Below are 18488 nucleotides of genomic sequence, written 5' to 3' on the forward strand. Positions count from 1 at the left end.
AACAATTGGGGATCAGCCAGGAACACAGAAAGAACATTGGAGAAAAAGTAACATAGTAATTTAAGGTCAGGACCTTAGAAGACTACAGTCATGAGAATTTAGGGTGATTCAAAAGTACAAACTCCTTGATTGGATTACAGATGATCAGAGAGTGCCAGGTCCCTTACTCAACTCCTAGAAGAGGGGGAGGGAGGGAAGAAAGAAAGAAGGAAGGGAAGAAGGAAAGAAGGAAACAAAGAGAAGGAAGGAAGGAAAGAAAAGAAAAAAAGAAGGGAGGGAGGGAAGGAAGGGAAGGGAAGGGAAGGAAGGAAGGAAGGAGGGAAGGAAGGAAGGAAGGAGGGAAGGAAGGAAGGAAGGAAGGGAGGCAGGGAGGAAGGGAGGGAGGGAGGAAGGGAGGAAGAGACTCCCACGAACTGGAAGAAAACATTTGCAAATGATTTGACTGACAAGGGCTTAATTTCCAGAATATACAGACAGCTTATACAACTCAAATAACAAAGCAGCAAACAACCCAATCAAAAAATGGGCAGAAGACCTAAACAGACATTTCTCCAATGAAGAAATATAGATGGCCAATAGGCACATAAAAAGATGCTCAAGGCAGGAGGGTATAGCTCAAGTGGTAGAGCACATGCTTAGCATGTGTGAGGTCCTGGGTTCAATCCCTAGGACTCCTCTAAAAATAAATAAACTTAATTACCTCCCCCAAAATAAAATAATTAAATAATACAATAATAAATAAATAAAACACTAAAAAAGAGACAACTCTTTAAGAAAAAAAAAAGATGCTCAATATCTCTGATTATCAGAGAAATTCAAATCAAAACTATAATGAGGTATCCCCTCACACCAGTCAGAAGGAGCATCTTTAAAAAGTCCACAAATGATAAATGCTGGAGAGGGTGTGGAGAAAAGGGGACCCTTCTACATTGTTAGTGGGAATGTAGTTTGCTGCAGACATTATGGAAAACAGTATGGAGTTTCCTTAAAAAAACTAAAAATATTCTGTATAGCACAGGGAAACATTATACAAGATCTTGTGGTAGCTCATAGTGAAAAAAATAAAGTGGCAATGAATATATGTACGTTCATGTATAACTGAAAAATTGTGCTCTACATTGGAATTTGACACAACATTGTAAAATGACTATAACTCAACAAAAAAAAAGTTAAAAAAAAAAGAAAAGAAGAGGAAAGACTAAAAATAGAATTACCATTTTATCCAGCAATCCCACTCCTGGGCATATATCCAAAAAGACAAAAACTATTTTGAAAAGATACATGCACCTCAGTGTTCACAGCAGCACTGTTTACAGTCTCCAAGACATGGAAGCAACCTAAATGTCCATTGACGAATGAATGGATAAATAAGATGCAGTATGTATATACAATGGAATATTACTCAGCCACAAAAAAGAATGAAATAATGCCATTTGCAGCAACATGGATAGACCTAGAGATTATCGTACTAAGTCAGTCAAAGAAAGGCTAATACCATGTGATACCACTTATATGTAGAATCTAAAAAAAAATGACACAAGTCAACTTATTTACAAAAGAGAAACAGACTCTTAGACATAGAAAACAAACTTATGGTTATCAGGGAGGAAAGAGAGGGGGGGTTTGGGATTTTCAGATACCAACTACTGTATATAAAATAAATAAAATCCTACTGTATAGCACAGGGAACTGTATTCAATAGCTTGTAATAACCTATTATGTAAAAATCTATTATGAAAATATATATATTTATATAAAAAACTGAATCACTATTCTGTACACTAGAGACTAACACATTGTAAGTCAACTATAGTTCAATTAAAAAAAGAGACTTTCACCAGAGATCCCCACAAATCTCCCCTGTCTAGATAGAGAAGGTGACTCTGAAAGAGAACAGCAAGCATGAGAAAGCATGAGTTTTAAAAATTAAGATGTAATTGATATACAGTATATTAGTTTCAGGTATACAACATCATAATTCAGTATTTGTATGTATTGCAAAATAATCACCAGAGTAAGTTTAGTTAACATCCATCATCATACACAGTTACAGAATTTCTTTTTCTTGTGATGAGAACTTTTAAGATCTACTCTAACTTTCAAAAATATGATACAGTTTTAGTAACTATAGTCACCATGATGTACGTTACATCCCCATGACATTTATTTTATACCAGGAAGTCTGTACCTTCTAACTTTCTTCACCCATTTCACCAACCCCTTCACCCCCAAGCCTGATTTTTAACTATAGGAGTTCTGGCCAGCCAGAGAAAGGCTGAGCAGGAAGGGCAGAGCTGCTCTGAGCCAAAAAGCAGTAGATGTTCTTAGTTGGGTGTTGGTGCAACCCCAGTCATGCTTCCTCCTGGAAGCCCCAGTGGCATGCTCCTGAGTGCTGCCTTGCCAGGGTCCATCGTTTCTGAACATTGGCCCAGACCTCCCGGACTGAGGTCTACGCCTCTTTACCCCTGTCTATTGCAGGGCAGTAGACCCAATCTACCAGCCAATCCGTGCTGACATCCTTTATCTTATTAATATAAAGAACTTAGCATGAAGTATACAAGATATTGTGTGCCTTTACCCAAACTTTCTTTCCCAATTGTATTTCCCACTGGATCTCTCTCTTTATCTGGCATTACATCAACACTGGCAGCCACCATTTCTCACATAAAATAAGCCATTTGATGCCTTCATGTCTTTGCTCGTGTTGTTCCCCTCTGTCTAGAGTGCTCTTCCTCTTCTATGTCTATTTAGTGACAGAATTTATGTTTCAGGATCCAACACTATGCTCTCACCTCAGTCAAGTGTTCTAAAATTCCCCCTAATCAGAATAGAGTGAATCATTCCTTTCTCTGGAATCTCATAATCTGTTTTTATGTCTTTATTATAGCACTTTAGAAATTCTACTTTATAGTACAATATAGTTCTTTGTCTTCACCGTATTATGTTTAAGCTTCTGGAGAACAGGAACTATGTTTCAGTTATCACTGTACCCTCATGGAACCTGGGCTATTATGCTGTACATAATAAAAATTGAACAAATATGTTGGGTTAAGTCTTGAATTGATTTTTTTTCCTCTGCTTTAAAAAAATAGACTTTATTTTTTTAGAACAGTTTTAGATTCAGCAAAATTGAGCAGAAAGTACAGAAAATTCCCCCAGTAACACATACATAGCCTCCCCAACTATTAACATCCCCCACCAGAGTTGTACTTTTACTACCATTGATGAACCTACACTGACACATCATTATCACCCAAAGTCCACAGTTCACATTAGGGTTCACTCTTGGTGGTGTAAATTCTCTGAGTTTTGACAAATGTATAATGACATGGATCCCCATTATAGTTTTACTGCCTAAAAAATCCTCTGTGATACACCTATTCATTCCTCCCTATCTTCTAACCCCTGGAATCACTGGGTTTTTGTTGTTGTTGTTGTTTTTGTTGTTTGTTGTTTATTTTTTACTGTCTCTGTAGTTTTGCCTTTTCCAGAATGTTCATAGCTGCAATCATATAGTATGTAGCCTTTTAAGATTGGCTTCTTTCATTTAGCAATACACATTTAAGTTTCTTCCTTATCTTTTCACAGTTTGATAGCTCATTTCTTTTTAGTGCTGAAGTAGGTGAATGTTGGTTGCTTCCAAGCTGCTGTAAACATCCATGTGCAGGCTTTTGTGTAGGCATGATTTTTAATTTATTTGGGTAAATTTGGTGTTTACCATGATTGTTGGTTCATATGGTAAGAGTATATTTAGTCTTGTAAAACAGTTGCTAAAACTATCTTCCAAAGTGGCTGTACCACTTGGCATTCTGACCATCAGTGGATGAGAGATCCCTTTGCTCCGCATCCTCACATCCTCACCAGCATTTAGTGGTGTCAGTGTTTTGGGTTTTCACCATTCTAATGGGTAATAGTATCTCATTATTGTTTAATTTGTAATTCTCTAATGACACATGATGTTGAGCATCTTTTCATATGCTTACTTGCCATCTGTATGTCTTTTTTTAGTGAGGTGTTATTTTCTGTTTTCTACATAATAAAAATAAATACATGCCAATTATTCAAACAATACACAAGTTTACAAAGTACGAAGTCAAAGTTCTCACTGCTTATGTCACAATACCCAAAAGTAATCACTGTTAACATTTTCTTGGTCTTTCTTCAAGACATTTTTCTATGCATATGTAGGTATACCTACATATGTATATTTTTACACAACCATACAGTTATTCTCTTAATAGTATTTTGTGAGTTACTTTAAAAATATGTTTAAGATATGTTACTTTAGTATCATACTTGAAGATCTTTCAATACCAGTAAAGGCTGCAGAATATACCAGAGGATGAATGTGGTATAAAGCAATTGATCAGTTCCTTAATGGACATTTAAGTTCTTTCTTCTTCTTTTTTTAATCTTCAAGCAATTCTGTAATGAATCCTATATATATGTATCTTTGTACAAAAAGTCAGTATTTCTATCATTTAAGTAAGGAATTACCTCTTTTGGTCAACAAACATTAATTCATTCAGTTATTTAAGAATGTTTCCAGCTGCAAGTAACAGACAACCCAACAGCAGCAATTGAATTCATGGAGGTTCATTTTTCTCACATAGCAAAAATCTAGAGAGAAGCTTATTGATCCTTTGGGGCCTTCCTTTATGGTTGCAATATGGTGCCACTCCAGCACCAGCATCATGTTTGTATTCAAGGCAGGATGAAGGTAAGATAGTTTGCACCAGTCCCTCTGACCCTTTTATGAGAAATACACACGCTCTCCTAGAAGCTCTTCACTCCTTCCCAAGACCTCTGCTTATATCTCACTGGCCAGCACTGTTTTTCCTCACAGTTCCTAATAGCTGTAGGGGAGGTTGGAAAAAGGGAATTTAGTTTTCCCAGCCTTTGAAGAGGAAGCAGGCAAAAGATAAGCAGATTGAGATAGATGTTGAGTGAACCAACCATCAGGCTCTGCCCCCCAAGTGCTCTTCATACTGAAGACTAAAGACTAAAGATACAGTTACAAATAAGATAGTCCTTACCCTTAAGGTGTTAACAGTGGAAAACAGATATGTCAATAAACAGTTTTATCACATAAATTGGTGCAATAAAAACGTTATGTGTCCCAGTGCAGAAGTATGTAGAGGTGACATTAGAGGACCAAAGGAGAGAATGGTTGATTCTATCTAAAGTGGGGAGAGGCTGCGGGGAGGCCGGGTAAGTCTTCATTCAGGAACTGACACTCCAGCAGTGTTAGAAAATGAGTAGGTGCTCACTGTGTGCTCAGAGTAAAGTGCATTCCCGTTAAAAAGGACGGGGGCACTGAAGCACAAACCCAGAGGGTACAGGCCAGGCACTGCAAGCAGTTCATTATGACTGAAGAGGAGGTCTGGGGGTGACTGATGGCAGGGGAGGCCTGACAAGAAATGAAGCTGGAGGCTTATGCTGGGGCCAAGTCACAGAGGGCCTCCCGTGTCCCACAACAAGGAATCTGGAAACTCTCGTGACCTGGACAGCTCACTGAGGTTGTGTCATCCACACTGTCTGGTGCAACCACAAAGTGGAAAGCATGTGGAAACAGTCTTAAGTACGTGGCATCTCTGTTGGGTTTCCCTCTTTCATCTGGATGCACCTATACCTTAGTTCCTGGGTAACTCGCACACCTATTGGCCCCACTGAGTACTCGTTGGATTAAAATTTACCACCAAGTCCTAAGGGAAGTTACTGCATTTCTCTGGGTCTCAGTTTCTTCATCTATATAATACTAACTGTCCTCTGTAGTGCAGAACTTTACCTTTTTTTTGCCAAAATGTTTTCCGGTGCATGATTCATGAGCTTGAGTCTGGTTTAATGATGTGGAAAACAACAACAAAGACTTTTGAGTCAGAAATACCTGGGTTTGAATCCTGGCTCTCCATGTGTTGGCAGAGTGACCATGTGACAATTCCCTGAACCTTGTTTTTCTCACGTGTAATAAAATAAGAGAAAATGCACCTATCAGTGTTTGGTACATAGTTAGTGCCCAGTAAGTAGCAGTATTTTTACATTCTTTAAAAAAAAAATGTATGTCTATGCTACGTGATGGGTGGAATAAGTCTCCTGTTACCCTGAAGTTGAGGACCCAAAGGCTTGTGGATATTGGTGATTTGCCAGAGGAGCAGCCAGCCAGGTAAGTGGTAGAACTGAGCTCAAAGCCAAGTCCTGACTCTAAAGGTAACACTCTTCCCCTTGAATTACGCAGCTTCTCTCCTTCAAGTGAAAAGATGGGATTCAGTGCTCTGTGAGGCCTGTCAAGTAGATGATTTCATGAATATATTAAATAGCCCTACACTCTCCCCAAATCTGAGCTCAAGGAGCACTTCAGTCTTTATAGTAATTCCTAGCCCCATGTCTAACTCTAGCATGATGGTAACCTGCAGGGACAGGGAGCATGTACTGACTCCGTGCTGAGGTTCTGCATATCCTGGTGACTCAAGGGGCTGCAGCACAGAAGGTGAAAGACAGATGGGCTTCCCTTGTTATGGGGAACACTTTGCAGCCTTCTGGGGAGCTTGCAATAATGCAAATTCTAGGAGAAAGACTGTCACTAATTTAAAAAATATATATATAAAGATAGGATCATGACACAGAAAGAGATGACTCTGACCAGAAGGAAGTAGAAAGAAAAAAGGGGGAAGTGGCTCGAGCAAAGGAAGACAAAGGGAAATTTGGCATAACAGGATCAGTTTTGTTAAGGCTGCACTTTTATTTAAAAAGAAGATAGGCGACTTTTTAGACTGGTACTTCAGGAAGATAAGAATGGAACGAATTCTTTACAGAAACGTTCTGAGAATAGAATTAGCATGTGTCCCCGTAAGAGTTATTTTCCTATTTTGACTCAATAAATACTAATCTTACGGATGCAAACCCTGTGCTAGACATCAGGGATGTGGAAATGAACGACTCGAGTCCCTGATCTCAAAGAACGGTCAGTACAGCAGAAGAGACTTTGAGGTCAACAGGCAATTCTAGGAAAGACTGCTACCTTCTATGTACTGGTTGCTAATAGAAGAAAAGAGGAGGAAGGTTTTACATCACAATGGGAGAAATATTTATAATGACAATTATAGATAATTCATTTGTGAGCACTTACCATCTGTCAGACAGTCTGCTAAGTGCTTTCTGTGGATTATGTCGTTTGATCCTTACAATAATGTAAGTACTACTTTATTATTCTCATTCTTTAGGTACAAAAGCTGAGACTCAGAGAAGTGAAGTAACTTATTCAAGGTCACAGATAAGTGGTGGATTGAAGACTTCCCAGGGGAAAATCTGATCTAAGTGTTAAAAAAAATAATAAAAGGAAGAAGGATGTTGAAGAGGGGAAATGGGAGAGTATATTCTGTGCAGAAATAACAGTAGGAAAGAGGCTGGTCAGCAAGCGCGAGCAGGTTGCAATAGAATTATGAGTGGTTCAGCCTTCCTGGAGTGCTCCATGCACGTGAGGGAGTAGAGTTGAAGCTAGAAAGATAGGCATAGATCAGATCACCATAAGCTGGCCATGTCCTGTAAGTATTTGGATTTTGTCCTGAAATCACTGAAGGATTAAAAAAGGAGAGCAACACAACAATGATGACATCATCATCATAATGTAGTAGGCTGAAGAGTGGTTCTCCAAAGATGTTTGCTTCCTAATTCCTGGAACCTGTGAATATGCCTCTTTACATGGCAGAAGGAACCTACAGATGTGATTAAGTAAGGATCTTGAGTTGGGGAGATTTCCTGGATTGTCTGGTCACACACGTCCCATTGGACCCTTGTCCAGTGTCATCATAAAGGTCTTTCTAGGAGGAAGGCAAGCTGGTCATAGTTAGAGAAGGAAATGTGCCAAGGGAAGCAGAGGTCAGAAAGTGAGAGAGAGATTGGAACACACTGTGCAGCTGGCATTGGAGATGGAGGAAGGGACCATGAGCGAAGGAATGTAGGTAGCCTCTAGAAAGTAGAAAACGCAGGAAATGATTTCTCCTTTAAGCTTCTAGGAGTGTGATCCTGCTGATAGTTTGATTTTAGCACCATAAAGTTCCTTTTGGACTTTTGACCTCCAGAATGCAAGGTAATAAATTTGCGCTGTTTCAAGCCACTGCATTTTTTAGTAATTTGTCATAGCAGCAATAGGAAGCTAATACAATTATTATAGCTACAATTTAATGAGCATCTACTTTGTACGAAGTATCTTATATACATTAACCCTAATGCCAGGGCCAACTTCATGGGTGTTCAACCTGTGCAGTCACACAAGCCCCCACACTTAGAAGGGACCGGCACTTGGTTTAATGCTCTGCCAATGCTGTCTTGAAATTTCTAATAATTATTTAACAAGGGGACATTCTGCATTTTCATTTTGCACCAGACTCCACAGGTTATGTAGCCAGTTCTGCCTAATCCTAACATCAGTCCTGAAAAATAAAGATTATATGCATTTCGCACACAAAGAAATGGGGAATCTTTTTTTAACATTTTTTATTGATTTATAATCATTTTACAATGTTGTGTCAAATTCCATGTAGAGCACAATTTTTCAGTTATACATGAACATATGTATATTCATTGTCACTTTTTTTCTCTGTGAGCTACCATAAGATCTTGTATATATTTCCCTTTGCTATACAGTATAATCTTGTTTATCTATTCTACAATTTTGGAATCCCAGTCTATCTCTTCCCATCCCCCGCCCCCTTGGCAACCACAAGTTTATATTCTATGTCTGTGAGTCTTTCTGTTTTGTATTTATGCTTTGTTTGTTTGTTTGTTTTTTAGATTCCACATATGAGAGATCTCATATGGTATTTTTCTTTCTCTTTCTGGCTTACTTCACTTAGAATGACATTCTCCAGGAGCATCCATGTTGCTGCAAATGGCGTTATGTTGTCGGTTTTTATGGCTGAGGAGTATTCCATTGTATAAATATACATCTTCTTTATCCAGTCATCTGTTGATGGACATTTAGGCTGTTTCCATGTCTTGGCTGTTGTAAATAATGCTGCTATGAACATTGGGGTGCAGGTGTCATCCTGAAGTAGGGTTCCTTCTGGATATATGCCCAGCAGTGGGATTCCTGGGTCATATGGTAAGTCTATTCCTAGTCTTTTGAGGAATCTCCATACTGTTTTCCACAGTGGCTACACCAAACTGCATTCCCACCAGCAGTGAAGGAGGGTTAAAAAATGGGGAATCTTAGAAAGAGAGTATAGCCCAGGGATAAGTGCCCTTGAGTCAGATGGTAGATTCTGCTACTTTCCAGTCATGGGCCCTACGACAAGTTCATTAATTCTTTCAGGATCTCAGTTTCCTCTTTTGCACAGCAATTATATTTTCTAACTCTCTGTTTCAAACTTTTTGCTCTGCGCATCCATTCTCCTCCTGAGTTCTTTGATCATCTTTATGATCATTACTCTAAACTCTTTCTTGGGTAGGTTGCCTACCTCCACGTCACTCAGTTCTGGAGTTTTATCTTGTTCCTTCGTCTGAAACATATTCCTCTGCCACCTCATTTTGCCTAAGCTGCTATTTGGATTTTTTTTTTTTTTTGAGAAGAAAAAATCCTCCTTTTACTCAAGGATCCTTGCCCACATTTAGAATGTGAAAACAACTTTGTATTCCAAAAAGTAACCCCACTTGGTCATGATGCACTATTATTCACTCTCTATATTGTTGCATTTGATTTATAAAAATCTTTAAAGAATTTTTGTATCTTTGTTCATGAGGGTCCAGAGTTTTCTTTTCTCATATTTTTTTTTCTGGTTTCAGTATCAGAATAATGCTGATTATCAGCACATGAACAGAAAAGTGTTGGCTCCTCTTCAATTTTCTAGAAACGTTTTTAAGGAATTGGCACTAGCTCTTCATTAAATGTTTAGTGGAATCCACCAGTGATGCTGTCTTACGTCTGGAGTTTTCTTTGTGGGAAGGTTCTTAGCTATAAAGTCAATTTTAAAAAATAATGTATGGTTACTGAGTTTATCTATGTCTTCTTGAGAGAGTTTCAGTAGTTTATGTCTTTGAAGGAACTTGTCCATTTCTTCCAAGTTATGTTTATTATTGTTTGTAATATTTCCTTATTACATTTTTAACATTAGTGATGTTTCCTCTTTCATTTCTGATACTAGTAGTCGGAGCCTTCTTTCTTATATTCCTAATAAGTCTGGTTGGAGGTTTACTGATTTTATTAATCTTCTCAAGAAAAACAAGCTTGTTTTCATTGATTTTTGTCTTTTCCTTTCCTCTCTTCTATTTAACTGAGTGCTGCCTGAACCTTCTTCTTTCTTCTGATAACTTTGGAACTCTAATTACAGGCACTGCTATTTGGATTTTTATGGATGTGGTAGATTAGTTACGTTTCTCGATGTTGGAGAAGTGGCCTTCTGTAGGAGACATCCTGTGCGTCCCGGCAGGGCACTCCCTTCTTGTCACCCAAGCTGTATGCTCTAGGGCTCCCCCTGTGAGGGCTGTGTGGGTCCTTGTGGTTTTGCAGGCTATCTGGGTGGTCTGGTAGGCTTGGTTTGCCCCTGGTCTGGTTGGCTGGTTGCGGAGCCCTAGGGGGCCCTGGGGATACTGGTGCCTCACTAATGGATGGAATCAGTCCTGAAGACTCGAGGGCTGTTGCCCACCCACCAGCAGGTGACGACAGATCCTGGGGTTAGTGCTGGACTACTGGCAGGCAGAGCTGGTTCCTGGAGTCTGGCCACAGGGCCCAGGGATCCCAGAGCTCATTTCAGATCATTGGTTGGGGAGGGGAGGGCGGTTCTAGACACAGTTGGGTATGGGGGTAGGGCTGTCCCAAAGGTCGTGTTGTGTTGGTGTGATAGTCGGGGCCAGGGCTCAGCTGGTCCCAGGGTAGAGTCTGGCCTGCGTTGCGGGATTATAATTTTCTTGTTTGTGGTGTCTGCCCCTGGTGGGTGGGTGAGGCTGGTCTAGAGGCCTGTGCAGGCTTCCCGGGAGGAAGGGCCGGTGCCTCTACACTGGTGGGTGGAGCTGGGTCTACAGGTGAGCCCAGAGGCAGCTGTGAGCTCTTTAGTCCTTAGGCAGCCTGTCTGCTGGTGGGTGGGGCTATGTCCCCACCCAGTTAGTTGTTTGGCCTTGGGCCTCCCAGCACTGGGGCCTGCAGGCTGTTGGGTGGTGCTAGGTCTTGGTGCTAATCAGCCAACATAGCTACCAGAGGCAGCAGCGTTCACATGGCTGACTGTTCCCCAATATGGCTGCCGCCAATGTCCCCAGGCACCAGCAGCAATCCCCGCCTCTCCAGGAGACTCTTCAAGACCAGCAGGTAGGTCTGGCCAGGCTCCTATCAAATTACTGCTTTTGCATTGGGTCCTGGTACACGTGAGGTTTTGTGTACGTCCTTTAAGAGCAAAGCCTCTATCTCCCGCAGTCCTGTGGGGCTCCTGCAGTTAAGTCCCGCTGGCCTTCAAAGCCAAATGCTCTGGGGGTTGTCTTTCCATTGCTGGACTCCTGGGCTCAGAACTCTCACTCCTGTGGGAGAAACTCTGCAGCATAATTATTTTCCAGTTCATGGGTCGCCCACCTGAGGGGCATGGGATTTGATTATACTGCAAGTGTTCCCCCTCCTGCCCATCTTGTTATGGTTTCTTCTTTATGTCTTTAGGTGTGGAAGATCTTTTCTGGTAGGTTCCAGGCTTTTTCACTGATAGTTGTTCTGTAGATAGTTGTGATCTTGGTGTGCTCCTGAGAGAAGGTGAGCTCAGGGGCTTTCTGTTCCGCAGTCTCGGCCACTCTCCCCTGCACAGCAATTATAATATTCACCTCACAGAGCTGTCTCAAGGAATGGAAATAATGTATGTGAAGGGCCTACACAGTGCTGGCAAATAGTAGGGACTCAAATAGATGACAGTTATCATTGCTCAAAGTCCCAGACTTAGTAAGCACTGAATGAGGATTTCATGCCCATACTTTGCCTACTGCTTCTGTTTTCCCCCAGACCAGTATTTTGGAGGGTCGTTCTGGCAGAAGTGGGTTTCTGAAGGGTAAGACTAAAAACGGGGAGAACAGTCCTGAAATTGTGACAGTGTTGTAGACAACTTCTGGAAAGACTGTCCATCTCATGCCCTCTCTTTTTCTCTGATAATTGCCTCCAATACATGAAGGTTATCCTCCAGCAGCTGTGTTTCCCTTACATGACTCAGTCTCTTCACCCTCTTGATCTTCACTGGTCTCTAGACTCTCCCAGAAATTTAGTGTTTTGAGCCAAGAGATGCAGAGGCTGAGCATTGTTGGAACCAAGTCAAACTGAAAGCAGACACTTGAGAGTCATTCTGCGGGCAACCTGCTTGCTACTGCCGAGGTCCCTGGAACCTCCCTGGAGATGCTTTTCCAGTGATTGCTCAGTTCCTCCTTTCATTCCGTATGTGTAGCTGTTCAAGAAATCTTTTTTCTTTTCCTTCCTAAAATGATAAACTTATGACTAATAAAATCCTAATATGTTTAAAAATGCCACAATTATTGGGAGAAACAATGAAAACATGAATCAAATTGGTGTAATCGATTTGGAGAAAAGAAGATGCACTTGAGAGACTTTAAGGAATATGTAGGGTGGAGAAGGAATTTGGAGTGACTTCCAGGTTTCTGACTTGGGTGATTAGGTAGATGTTGCCACCATCTCGAAGATATGAGAGAAAAAGGAGTTGTTTGAAAGGGGAAATACTGGACATTCAAATGGAGATGCACAGTAGGGCATTAGATATGTGTACCTGGATATCACGAGAGAGAAGTCTAGGCTAGAGATAAATGCTGGGGTGTTGTCAGCATTTGTGTTGTTATTACTGCCAGGGGAGTGGATGAGATTGCCCCGAGTACTAAGTGAAAAAAGAAGAATCCCAAGAATGAAATCCTGGGGAATACCGATCTCCAAGAGGCAAGTAAAGGCAAAGAAACTCTCAAAGGAGACTGAGAAGGAAAGGTCAGAGAGGGAGGAGCAGAACCAGGAGAGGTGCCGAATGAGGGGGGAGTTTGAAAAAGGAGCTGCCTAAATCAGTACAGAGTTTTAGCAGCATTCTCTTCATCTACGCCTGAGGCGACAACCACCCCATCAAACATAACTGAACCCACGTTCCCAAACCCAGCTCCGCTTGACCCATAGAGTCTCCTGCACTGCCTGGCCTCTTTGGATCAAAGACTCAGACTGACGATGTGACTGCCACTAAAAAGTTAGAAGTTTATCAACAGCAGAAGCAATGCAAATCTAAACAACCTTAAGGTTTTATTATACACCTGTATTATTAGTGCACATGAAGAAAGCAATAAAGCCTTATGCTGACAGAGGCTGTGGGGAATTAGGCAGACATGAGGTTTGCAGGTGGCATTTGACGCACAGTCGGTCTTCACCCAGTCATCTGGGAAGCAGTAACAAAGATCTGTGTGTGCCCTTTGTTCCACTTCAGAACATACCTCAAAGAAATGAGCTAAAGGGAAAAAGTAGTACATGGTACAGATCCTAGTCCTACTGCTTATAACAGCATAAAACTGGAAATAGTACAAATTCTCAGCTTTAACAATGCTTAAACAACGTCAGACTAACTGCTTTGGAACACTGTAACCAGTTAAACTGACAACCCTGTGGATATGGAACTATATCTAAGAAACAATGTAAAGTGAAAAACGCTAAATACAACCAGCGATTGTGACTGTGTGAAGAAACTGGAACCCTCCTATATTGTTGATGGAAAAGTAATATTATTCCCAGATAGATAGGAATGAAATTTGACCCAGCACTTTCACTCCTAGACAAAAGAAAACATGTATGCACAAATGAATATTCACAGCAGCATTATTCGTGATAGCCAAAAAGTGGAAACAACCCAAATGTCCATAGACTGATGAATGGATAAACAAAAAATGGTGTATATCCACACAATGGAATATTATTTGGCCATAAAAGGAATGAAGTATTGTTACATGCTTCAGCTTGAATGAACTTTGACGTTATGCTAAGTAAAAGAAGCTAGTTACAAAAGACCATATATTGTATGATACTATTTGTATTAAGGGTCCAGAAGAGGCAAATCTGTAGAGACAGAAAGTAGATGTGTGGTTGCTTAGGGCTGGGGGGCAGAATGGGGAGAATGGGAGGACTGGGAGGTGATGGCTAAAGGACGCAGGGTTTCTTTTTGAGGTGAAAAAAGTGTCCTACAATTGATTGTGATGATGATTGCACAACTCTGTTAATATCCTAAATACCGTTCAACTGTACATTTTAAATGGGTCAATTGTATGATATATGAATTTTATCTCAATAAAGCTGTTGCAGAAATTTAAAAAAAATCATTGAACTGTATGTTTATAACGGGTGAATTTTATGAAAGACGTAATACTTCAGTAAAGACTTTTTTTTTTAAATAAAGCACAAACTGGTTGTTGTTTTGTATACATCTTTATTTTTGTTAAATAACAAAGGGACCAGGAGTCAGTAGAGAGATAACAGAAAGACACCACACTTGGAACCTAAAGGCCTGGATCCATTCCTCATCCTACCATTTCTAACCATGTGGCCTTGGGCACTCTGTGGAACTCTCTGAGCCTTCTTCCATTTGTGCAATGGAGATGTTAGTTCCTATTCATATGGTTATTCTGAGGCATAAATGTTAAGTAGGTTCTTCTTCCTCCCACCCCCCCTTTTTTTTGTTTGCTTAAGCATGAGGTTAAAAAACATGGCAATAAAAAGTGAGATAACGTATGTGAAAGGGATTTGAAAGTGAAATCTTCCATAAAAGAACAAGAGTCTGGATCCTGATTCTTTGCTTGCGGCTTAGGAAACCGCATGAGCAGAGCCTCAGCCTCAAAAACAAAGGGCCCTCCCTTTGTCTGTGTGCGTGGGTAATGCTTTATAACTGGCTGTGTGGAAATTAAGAAAAGCTTTCCATGTTCTGAAAATGTACACTGGTTGTAAAGTTAATTTGGGGGTGACACAAAGGAGCTAAGGTGTGTTAATGCCAAGTTACCATAGCAACAGTCCCGTTCCTGAGCCTGCCCCCAGATGAGCTGAGGAGCCCAGTGAACTAAGCCATCCTCCATGAAATTACTTTCTCCATATGTGGTTGGGGAGACAGTCACTCTTCTCTCATAAATGATGTCTGAAGGGAGAAGCCGTCTGCATTTTCACAAAACAATCTCCTCTCCTTTCTTCAGAACCAGAATCAAAACCCAGTCCACTCCTCACAATGCCTGGCATGTGGTAAGTACTCAGTATATACTTGTGCAGCGAATGAATGATCAGAATTTACCTGGAAGTCCAAGGCTGGATTAGTACAGCATAGTTTATTAGTAAGAAGAGACTAATAAATTGCACATCAGGAATTTCAGAAAGGAGATGTAAATTCATACTCCACATAATTTGGTGTCTGCTCCAAGCCACACAGCATTTTCACAGCTGGATCTGCCCCGTTCATTAAACTGCTTCAGCCAGCAGCAAATTCCCCTCAGATACCACGCTTATTATTCTGAAAGGACACAGTGTTAGTACACCAGTGTTATTCAGCCTGTTATACTGCACACATTTTCAAATGCTGTGCGGGAACAGTACGTAAAAGCAGTGGCTAATGGAGGTGCTGTCCTCCACCCTCTGCCCCTAATCTCCATAGAGAAGGGAGCCTGACCAGGCCCACATCTGGGTAAATGGTTTCCTCCTTATAATGGACAGAGGCAAACATCCTTAGTGCCAGAAGGGCTGTTATTGAAATCATTCTTGTGGGACTGGAAAACCTTCTTCAACTCCAGGAACCAGGCTCGCAGCCCCACCATGGCGTCAGGCTTTGAAAGGGGCTCAGAGCTCAAGATAAACTTCATACCAATCCCTCCTGACCTCAGTTTTCACACATTTTTGGCACAACCTGTGGGCTCCTTCTCTCCTGGAAGATGTTTCCTTCTTGTGATCTCCTCAGCTGCTCTATGAAACCCCTCAGGTCAAAGGGAAAGAGCAGAGCAGTATCCTCCTCTTCATCAGACTTGCAGAGAATTGCCTCAAACCATCAATCACAGCAACTTGCGCTTTGCAAACATTATCTCAGTTAATCCCCACAACATTCCTGGAGGACAAGTAGTTTTTTTTTCTGTTTTTCTTTTTTCTTTTTTTTAAGGAGGTACTGGGGATTGAACCCAGGACCCATGCATACTGAGCATGCACTCTACCACTGAGCTATACTTACCCCCTTACAAGTATTTTTTCCTTCCAATTTTATTGAGATACAGCACTGTATAAATTACACACTGTGTAAGATGTACAGCAAAATGATCTGACTTCCATACATCATGAAATGATGAGCACAGTAAGTTTAGTGAACATTCATCACCTCATACAGATACAAAGTTACAGAAAAAAAATTGTTCCCTTGTGATGAGAACTCTTAAAATTCACTCTTAACAATTTTCATATATAACATACAACAGTGTTAATTATATTAATCATATTGTGTATTGTAATAACATGTATCCCTAGTTTTTATTTATAACTGGAAGTTTGTAGCTTTTGATCACCTGCCTCCAGTTCTCCTTCCCTCCACCCTTCACCTATGGTAACCAATAAATATCTTTTTTCTGTAAGTTTGTTTGTTTGGAAGGCAAATCATTTTGATTCCCATTTTACCTTCAAGGAAATCAAGGCTCAGAGAGGTCTTATAATTAGTCAATGGCTGAGCCATTATTTAAACCCAGGTCTAACTGAGTATATGGTTGGTTGCATTGAAAACAACAGAAGCAGCAATAAGCTTGTGCCAATACCATTATGCACCAGAGATTTGGGGGAGAGCAGAGGAAGCAAAACCTGGCTTTAACAATACCCTAATAACACTGGGACTTTACTAATACTAATTTTAGACCTTAATCGTAGCAGCATATGTGTTGTGGTTGGTGGCAGTAGGAAAGGAATGAGCAGGAAATACCAGGACCAGATTCTGACTAATCAGGACGATTAACTCATACCAGACATGGCCTTGCCTCTAATACCCTTTCCTCCTCTCCCCTCCATTCCTTCTAGACCCACCTTCTCTCTGGAAGCTTTCCTGACCACCCACACGATCCCCAGCATTAATCCTTTGCTCCCTGTGCCCTTTCTCCTTTGCTGTATCTCAGTGAAGTCTTTCCTTATCACACTTTATTTTAGTGTTTATCTTTCTTCTCTCCTCGGCTAGAGCACCTTGAAGCCTATACCTGTGTCTTAGTCATCTTTATATCCAGCACCTTGAACGGTTCCTGGTAAATAAGAAGTCTCAAGTCACTGTGGCTACTCTGTAAATTATGACCTTCCCCTTGTCTTAGTTTTCCAGTTTTGAATCAATATCCCCACTTTCCCCACAGCCTGAGCTGGATGGGACTTCTGAGTTTTCTTGTATATACAGGATGTTTGTCAGGGATCACGTTTTTAATTGACTGCCCAGTATCTGAGCCCTATTCCTACATCTGAGGGAACTGCCGTTGCATGAGACATGGGTCTCATGGGAAGCAGAGTGTGTCTTACCCTTCTGGGAGCTGCCCTCCTGAATCCCTGGCAGCTGGAGTATAAGCACAGGCCTGAGTTTGGCCCTGCTGATACTCCTGCCCAAGACCTTGAATTTGAAGCAAATGACCCAATAAATAGGGTCAGTTCAGAACTTGTGCGTGGCAGGACTGGCATCCACTGCTCAGTGGGAAAGGCAGTGGCATCTTAACTGAGATGTTTCTGTGTTGTGGAGTTTCTGTCTCCTGAGATGGTCTCCTTCGGTTCATGTCCATTTTCAAAGCTTGAGTCCACAGCCTTCCTGCCAATTCTGTGATCTTCCTGATATCTCTCAAATAAATTCCTCTTCTGATTGAAACAGCCAGAGTTGGCTTCTGGTATTTGCAACCAAGAGCTCTAACTGATACAGTGGGGCTGCCCAGAGTAGGTGGTCCTGGATCCTGGGAGACCAAAGGCCAGGAGATGAGATAACTAGCTCCCAGGACAGAGCTGCTGGATTGCCCTCAGTCTGCTGTACTTTCAGATTTCCACATCCATCAGCACATTTCATCCTCACAATAACTCTACCTGTAGGCAGGTGGGGTAGGTAGTGAAACAAGAGTAGGATGAGAAAGGTGAAGCTCATTGAGACTAAAGGGCTCCCCTGAGGCCCCCAAACTAATGACAGAACCCAGACTGCAATCCACATTTCTTGATTTCCAGCCAGAGGCTCTTTCGCCCAGATAACACTGAATGAGTAACTTGTATTGAATGTTTAAAAATTCATTCACAAATATTCATTAAGGATCTGTTAGGGGCCAATAATTCATTTGGATGATGGGCTTCCTCTATTCTAGGCTTAGTATTATGTTTTCTGAAGAGTACTGTATCAGTAAGAATACGTTTATTAATAACAATTTACAATTGGGATGCAGTATAATATTGTTAAAACATGCGCCAGACTGCTTGGGACCAAACCCTGGCTCCTGCACTGACTACCTGTGTGTAGCACTCCCGGTCAGTGTCCTGCTCCTAA

At 41.1% G+C, this 18488-nt stretch overlaps 1 long non-coding RNA gene across 2 annotated transcripts in view; it reads left to right on the forward strand.

The window, feature by feature from the left end:
* Positions 1-18488, forward strand: part of LOC116282097 (uncharacterized) — a 152112-nt gene that overhangs the window by 85477 nt on the left and 48147 nt on the right. For both annotated transcript variants that reach the window (XR_012076468.1, XR_012076471.1), the window contains exon 6: positions 15172-15217. This is a non-coding gene — a long non-coding RNA (uncharacterized lncRNA). The remainder of the gene's footprint in view (positions 1-15171; positions 15218-18488) is intronic.

The sequence above is a fragment of the Vicugna pacos genome, chromosome 10 (assembly GCF_048564905.1).
Source record: "Vicugna pacos chromosome 10, VicPac4, whole genome shotgun sequence".
Classification (NCBI taxonomy): domain Eukaryota; kingdom Metazoa; phylum Chordata; class Mammalia; order Artiodactyla; family Camelidae; genus Vicugna; species Vicugna pacos.